This window comes from Alligator sinensis, unplaced genomic scaffold (genome assembly GCF_000455745.1).
Source record: "Alligator sinensis unplaced genomic scaffold, ASM45574v1 scaffold221_1, whole genome shotgun sequence".
Taxonomy (NCBI): domain Eukaryota; kingdom Metazoa; phylum Chordata; order Crocodylia; family Alligatoridae; genus Alligator; species Alligator sinensis.
Genome location: NW_005841948.1, coordinates 641,932 through 650,551, shown reverse-complemented (window position 1 = coordinate 650,551; position 8,620 = coordinate 641,932).

The following is an 8,620-nucleotide window of genomic DNA, read 5'->3' as shown; positions in this document are numbered from 1 at the left end:
GTGCCTCCTTTGCCCAGGCTTCATGGAAGAGTTCCCTCCAGACCTCACAGACGTTATGCAGTATGCAGGCCATGATGATGACCCAGCGGATGTTGGCCTCAGTGACCTTGAGGCGGGCAGTGAGGGTGCACAAGCGTCCCTTCAGGTGGCCAAAGGTGCACTCCACAAGTGCGTGGGCCCAGGCACCAGTTGAAGTGGGCCTGGCAGGGGTTCAGTTGGCTGGTGTATGGCCACATAAGCCAGAGGAGGAGTGGGTAGGTGGGGTCCCCAGTGAGGGGGTGGGATCATCACCGCACCCAGCTAGAGGTCCAGCACCTGCAGTATGGAGTGCTCGCTCTCTACCAGGTCTGGCAGGGCAGAGTTGCAGAAGACATGGGCATCATGAGTGCTGCTCTCCCAGATGGCACTCATGTTGGTGAAGTCACTGTGATAGTCAATGATGGCCTGGAGCACACTGGAGTGGAAGCCCCACTGACTGTAGTAGAGGTGGTCACTGTGGGGCAGGCAGGTGGCAGGGATATGGGTCCTGTCCAGGGCCCCAATTCACTGGGGGAATCATAGGGCAAGGAACCCCATCACCAGATCCAAGGGGTTGCACACCTGGAGTGCTGTGGCCCCAGCATGTCCTGAAGGGTGACACACACACCTTCAGGACAGTTTTCCCAGAAGTTGCCTTGCCCATGCTGAAAAGGTGGCCAAAATAGTGCAGGCTGGTGGGCGTGGCCAGCTTGAGCAGGGCAATGGCCAGTTGGGTGTCCCCTGGGAGGGGCTGCTGTATGGTGGTATTCTGCCACTCCAGATGCAGATGGAGCTGCTTGAGGAGGTCCTGAAGGTGGCCTGGGTCATGCAAAAGAAGTCCAACAATTGCTCGTTGTCCCAGTGGTCTGGACAATGTGCACAGGCAGACCCACAAGCATTGCAGCTGGAGCCCCAGGAGTGTATGGATGGCCCCACTGGTGGTGTCCAGGAGCGCATCATTGGCATCCCTGCTGGAGTCCAGGCAGCATGGAGTCCAGGTCACAGCAGCATGGTGGCAGGAGGCCTGGGACTGTACAGTAAGCCAGGCCAGGTGGCTGCACCACACGGGGGAGCCACCGGGGACAAGACTGACCTGGACCAGGCAGCAGTCCCCACTGCATGTTACCAGGGTGAGCATGGTGGTGAACAGGAGCTCTGGGGCCTCCTGGACTTTGCTTCTAGGGCTGCACACCACTCTGGGCCAGGAAGGTAGGTGGCCAGGGAGCAGCATGTGGGGCTGCCTTTTAAAAGTGGCCACCAACTGCAGGCAGCTGTGACCCATGCCTCCACCTCCCCCTGGCTGCTGCAGGGAGTTGATGCAGGGCTAGAGGCAGCAGGAGCAAACAGCTGCCAGCAAATCTGCTTCTGCATCCTTGCACTTATAGATGCCTGCCCAGGGTGCGTTTATACTAAAGTAATTTACTCTAGAGTAAACCCACCCCACAGCATTTGTACATGTAGACTGTCCCTAAGTAAATAAATTATTTGCCTTGGCTTTGTCCCTGAGTTATAAGGGAGAAAAAGCATGCAAAATTGTATGTTATATGTTGGTTGTTAATTATACAGGGTATGAAAATACGAATATGGTACTGTGAGACAAGCTAGGGTGCCAATTTATTGTGTATTAGTTGCTTTGTAGTATTTGCCATGTGCATGGCATAGTACCAAATATGCACCAAATATGACCTTCACCAAATATGAAGTAACTTACCCCTCAGTGTAAGAGCACGCACAGTGAGTTGCCATGGAGTAGCTAATGCATAAAAATTCACACCTACTGCATTTCCCCCCAATGTTCTTAAAACAAGTCAGCTATAAATAGCTGCAGTAGATATGCAGAACAAATCCATTCCTTTGAAGTAAGCCCCTAAGAGTGGCCCTAAGAGGTGGCAATTATTAATAGTACTGAGCAACTGAAAAGAAGAATATTTCAGATTTTGCACTTCTGTATTTTGAGATATGTTTCCATAACTAAGGGGTCTGAAGTGGACTGACTGGAATCCAGTCTCTCTCTCTCTCTCTTTCTCTCTCGCTAACTCTCTCAGCAATTACAGGAAGGAAAAATAAGAATGTTTCCTTTTTCTTTCAACTCTCAAATGTAGTAGTGATATCAGTGGTTTTGAAGGAGTTTTAGATTGACATGGGTATTCCTTTTGGTATTCTACACATTAACATAAGAAGAGTCTGACTTCTCACCCATTTTACAAATGCCATTTTACATGGGAATTGTCTTGTGGTTTGAAGGGGGAGAAGGGGAGTAAGAGTGGGAGTTCCTTTGGATTCCACTCCCTGGATTCTGGCCCTAGTTCTGCAGCTGACTTGAGTGATCTTGAGAAAATCACCTCATTTCAGTGTCTCATTTTTCATACCTGTAGAGTTAGAAGAATAATAATCACTTGCCTCACTGGCTGGGTATTATAAGGTTTAGTTGTTTTTAAAGTTATTTGACAGGTAGAAGGCACTAGAGACATTTAAAATTCATTCCCATGTTCAGAAACAAATATTGCATCTCACTATTCCAATATCTTAACTTTTTTACCTAGTCACAAAATGACACAAATTCAGTTCTTTTCATTCTTCTTGTAAGGACAGGTATTTTGCTATGCCTAGATAGTACAAGAATTGAACCTTCATATTGAATAAACCTTTTATTTTTTCCCAACAGAATCTCATGTGGATGTTCTGCACATTATACTTTTTACAATCATAATTCATAGTCTACTAGTGGTTTAAATGCAGACATAGGCAACATAAAATGGCAGCATATGTGAAAAGCAGCAATCCCTACCAAAAAATTACAACATGAAGTGATAGCAGTGGTGTTCCCATCATCCACTTGCTTGAAGGGAGAAGAGACCAACTCTGTTCTTCTGGCTTTGGTGGTGGGAGACATTAACGGTTACTGTTCAGACCACTCTTGGTATCCTTTCTCTGCTCATTCCCATGATTATCCTTGCCCCTCTGATCTTATGCTGGTGCAGCCCTCCTCCTCCCCCACATCTGGATGATCATTCTGCATGCCTTATGCAGGGGTTTGAGCTAGCAGATTCTCTTAAATATCATTAATTCACTCATTAGTCTATGTGGGTCATTGCAGCTATTGCAAAAGTTACCTGTGCAGCCACACTGCACATTCTGCTGCAAAACAATCCTCACCACTGGACTTAAATTTATCCCTCAGAAAATGTCAGGTAGTGGGAAGAATCTGCTGCTTCTTTGTTCCTGCTTCTATCAGGTATAGGGAAGAGCATATAGCTGTTGACATTAAAATAGCTTGAATGAATATATACCCCCACGAGATTTTCTGAAGGCTTTTATTTTTGTATTTATATTTAATTTTAAGCAGGAAGGCTGGTTTTCAAATGTCTAAATAATGGCCTCTGACAACCAGGTTGGTTACCTTTCTCTGCCTATTTGAGACGCACACAGATTTTCTTGTTCCTTACTTAAAGAAAAAAATTAACATCAAATGAAGCCACATTTACAAGAATAGCATCCCTGTGCCATTTTAGAAGAAATATTTTATTTAAGTGCATCTTATTTCTGAAAGAATGTATTATTTATTTTTGCTGTTGATTTGATGTACTTTTTTTGTCTATTTTCATCCTTACAACCTTCACACATTTTTTGGTTCCATCCAGAACTATGATTAAAATTACCAAACACTTTGGAATAAACCTATAGGTATTTATATCATGTTGCACCCACTGTACTAGCAATCATATTCACTATATTAGCTATGCAAAGTCTGGGTATACTGTGGGCACATACATTTCAAAATATAAGCCATACCAATACTGTTTTACATTGCTGTATAGTCTCAACAGGTCTACTTTAGTGTTTAAAAATATTTACTTTATATCTGGAGTTAATGCAACTCTGAACACCATTTTTATACCCATATAAGTCCTTACACAATGGGGTAGGAATTGGGTTTTGAAAACAGTGGGCGCATCTACATGTGATGCTATTTTGCCATAGCAATACGCTACAGAACCATAGCATTAGCAGTCACAAACCATGATGCCGCACCTATGTCGCTGTAGCAACACGGCCCCTCATTATAGCGTGTTGCTATGGTGACATAGCAGCTAAAAATAACCATGTGCAGTGTGCGTGGCACAGTATGGGCTGTTACGTCGCCATCATTTAGTATTTCCAAAAGGAAGTACTAAATGATGGCACAGTAACAATGGCGCCATAGGGACACACGTAGATGCTCCCAGTGACAATTTTAAATGAAGGCACGTTAATAATATCATGAATGTTGGTTCTTACAAGGTCAGAATCTTTTTAGCATTAAAAAGCATATAACTTTGGAATATCGGAATATACAATGAAACACACAGTGAATCAACTAGCAGAAGACTGAAAAAACAGCTATAAAAAAGCTGTGTTTTAAGATACAGAGACACACTGAGTTTCAATGAATCATCATTTTATACTGGCTATAACATTAAATCCCTCCCTTTCTCTGAAATGTAAAATGTATATGGAGACTGTTTTACATTGCCCTGCTGTTTATTTTAAAATTCTGAACTAGAATGAAGGACAGCAGACAAGGGGACACACAAATAAAAACTGTGTAAGTTATCAAACCAACCTTTGTTACCCAAGTGTTTTATAGCAGCTTTTAATGTCTAGAAATGACAGTTCCAAATCTGATAAGGTTTTTTCATCTAATGAGTACTCATTTCTGAATTCTTCAAATGCTTTACGGGAAAAAAATTTCAACTCAGCACTGCATTTTGAACCATTAGTATCACAATCAAGACAGCTGTACATCAGCATCTGTTTCTGTATACCAGTCTTAAACTACAACAACAAATCAAAAGTTTTTAAAGCTAAAAGAAATTTTGATTGCATTTTTAAAGTGACTAGCTCAAACCTTGATTTCATCCTCTAACTGATTGATTCTGCTATGGTTCACCATATGGCACCAGAACGTTAAATACAATCCTAGGGGAGGGGTGTTCATAAAACATAATGGAGATTCCTTGCTGAAGATGTAAATTGCCATCCAGCCACAGTGCTAAGATTCTTTGTAGCAGGAAGTTGCACATGCTGAAGGGACAGATTGATTTCCAGGAAGCTATTATTCTCCCAATAGGTCAACAAATTTAGGCTTTGCAATTATAAATACTTCTGCAGATGTGATAAGCAGATTTTCACAAAGTAGAATAAGCAACTAATACTATATAGTAGCTTGAATTATATGTAGGGTGTCAAATATTTAGTATACACTGGAGAGAGTCTTCGGGCAAGTGACCTTTCCTTTTTCTGCCAGGGTAAATCTTTATTGTGCCCTCACCTTTTGCCCATTTAATAAATTTACAAGGGGATGAAACAATTACATTCATAGTACAGGAGTTAAATTTTAAGTCCTCTTGTTGTTTTGTGTATTGAAGGGGGTTTTGTCCCAATGAAATCAGACAGGGAGCAACAGCCATCTTCATTGTATGAGCAAAAAGACTTAAGTGAATGCTTTTCAAGCATAACAGCAGGCAGGACCAGGAGATAAACATAATATGGAATATCCCTGCCTATGACCAGTAATTCATGCATGTGTACATAACACTCAGTACTTAACAGCTTTGAAGGGACAAAAGATTGTTTAGGCAAGGGACAGAAATATGTAACCCAAGAAAAGTTCAGTGCGTATAAACTGCTTTCAAAATGGCCTAAACTAGTTTAAAATAAACCTGGATGGATGTTGTATCAGACTTAACTGGTTTAGATTAAACTGGTTGATTGAAATTCTGTCCCAGATCCCCTCCAGATTCAAGTTAACTCACAGCCCCCTGGCATCCTAGGATGCTTTGCATCCCCCTGCAAACTCCCTGTGCAGGGCTGGCTGGACTTCGCCCAAACTGTCTGTTCCAGCCAAATAGGGAAGCATGCTCTAGTACTCCTGGCTTCTGGTCTGGGTCACTGCAGGTATGTGGCTGCATTTCCTAAATCAAAAGTGCATGTCTGTTCACTCACTTATTGGTTCAATCAACGCAGCTTAGACTACCCTGCAAAGACTGAATTGATTCAGCCTTTGGCTTTTTCGCTATCTGTACTTAGCCTTAGTGATCAAGATACTGGCATGGGATCCAGAAACCTTGGATTCAAGTCCTAGCCTTGTCACAGATGTTGCATGTAATTTTGGATCATTCACTTGTGCTCTGTATTCCCCAGTTTTCCATAATGCTTTTGCATTTCATAGAGGCATCTGAGGTAAAGCAAATCTCATTCATGTCTTCCTGCCTCTTGGTTCCAGCATTTAAAAATATTTTGCTTCCTTGGATGATGGGCTTCAGGTAGACACTTACTGATGAAAATGATAATACCAATGGCAATTTATGGCTTTGTTCCTTGACAGCTAAAAATTAATGGCATTCTTAAAGAAAGAATGGTGCTAGGAAAGCAAATTGCTGAGGGTGGGACTTCTACTGTAAGTAATAATTACACCGACATAGCTAAGATATTATGCTAATCATAGATTTCTATAAATCCTCTTGCCAGATGAGACATGCCATCAAGCAGCAATGACAGGAAAGTGGCACCTGTCTAGTTATGGCTGATGATCTGGAATTTCTCTGCCAATTTACTTTCCTTTATATAACAGGTTTTGTGATATAGAAATCACTGAATTCCCCATGATGGAATGCAGTTGACAAAGTTGCATCTCTAATATATTCTTTCCTTATCTTTCTGATTATTTAACATTTATATTACAGTGCTGCCTAAGGGGGCCTCATCATGGATAAGAACCCCATGTGCTAGTAACTCCATAAACACCTAGCAAAAAGTTAGGCCTTGTCTTTCGGTTGTATTTTTCTAAGCAATAGAGCCAACATAGGCAAAGGGGGGTGGGCAGTGCTAAGGTGGTGGAAAGCCCCCCTTAGACCACTGATCCTAGGCTGCCCTGAAGCCTGGAAAGTAACTTAGACAGATCTTGGTAACACTGGATTTGGACCCAGCACCTATACCTTTGTTCCAGGTGGGCACAACCCTCAGACCAACCACAACACCTGCCAGTCGATAATAGGCAAATTTACTGATACAGTGTAAGAACAGAAAAGCAACAATACAAACAATTAAATAATTCTATATCTACCAATCCTAGGGCTGTCACCAGAGTCAAAGTACATCTGGTTAGAATGCAGGCTCCACTCTGAGGCTCTTTCTCTTAGGTGTCAGCAGTCTGGAGGTGAGATAACGAGGCCCACAGGCCCCCTCCAGTGGGGTGCGTGAGATGGGCTACTGGTATTCCCTCGGTGTATGGTGACCTCAGGGACCCTTCCCAGGGGACAGGGATGGGGATGGGGACCCCTCTCAAGGAAGAGAAAGAGGGATGGGACAAAGGGAGGGACAGGAGGGATGGACAAGACAAAGGGAGGGAAGCTTTGTTAATCTCGAGTCTTTGCTTTTGTATTCTCCTTCCCCCTTGATGACTCCTGATGACTCTTCATCCATGGCTATCTCTGGTTGGCTGTCTTTCTGTGGTCACACATCCACATAACCTTCTGGGCCTTTTCCTAATTTGGTCTGTTCCCCCAAAACCGAGACTTAGGCCCCCTTTTCTCTGAGGCCTTGCTGCTGGTGTCATTTATCTTGTGTTATGGGACATACTTCCTTTGCTTCTCAGGCTGTGTGTCCTTGTTGTGCCAGACAGACTGTCTGCTTCCAGGGCCATGAGAAGCTGTGTGTGTGTCTCCCAAGCTCTTTAGAAATCTATTTAACCCCTGCTGCCTATCTTGACCCCTCATAATGCATATATCTATATTTATAAGCCAATTCCCCAAAAAAGACCTTTTAATACTGTTTCTAAGCCAACAGATCTGGGAGTGTAAGTAAGCAAAGACCCCTTTACACGTACAGATAAAGGCGTAATGGGATCTAATGTGCAATCCACATAATTATGCCTCCTGCCATGCCACACGTTAGAATGCTGGAACCCATTGTGCCTTATTTTCTGGGATCCCAGAGCTCACAGACTCACAACAGGGGCACCGAACTCCCTGTGCCAGCTGTGGTGGTCGCAGCAGGAACAGTGCAGAGAGATGTTGTCACTGCTCTCTGCACCTCATGAGACTCTCAGTGGGGGCTGTGTTTTCCCTGTTGTCCCCACTGGGACCCTGGCAGCCAAAGGCACTACCCCAGCTGCAAGCAATGCAGCCAGAGAGGCTTGCAGGAAGGGCACTGTCCTTCCAGCTGCAAGCCTTGTAGTTGGCAACAGGGCTACCACTGCAAGCCTTGTCAGCTACAGACCTAATTGATGGTGGTGAACCCCTGTGTCTGGAAGCCACCCAGTTGATGGGACTCTCAACCACAGGGGAGCACTTGACCACATGTTTAATTAATGGAGTGATTCGAACAAGCTACAAAGTTATTACACATTTTTTGTGGAATAACTTTGTAGCTTATTGCTTGTTTTATCATGACATTAATTGGTTGAACATGTACCTGGGTCACAGTTTAAGGCATGATTACCTGATTAATCACACTGTAAATGTAAGGTGTAGAGGGGGCCTAAGTTGCAATAGCTTCTCTGATATCCGGTATGGGCTACAGTACTGCCTCAATTATCCCCAAAGTGCTAAATTCTTATACT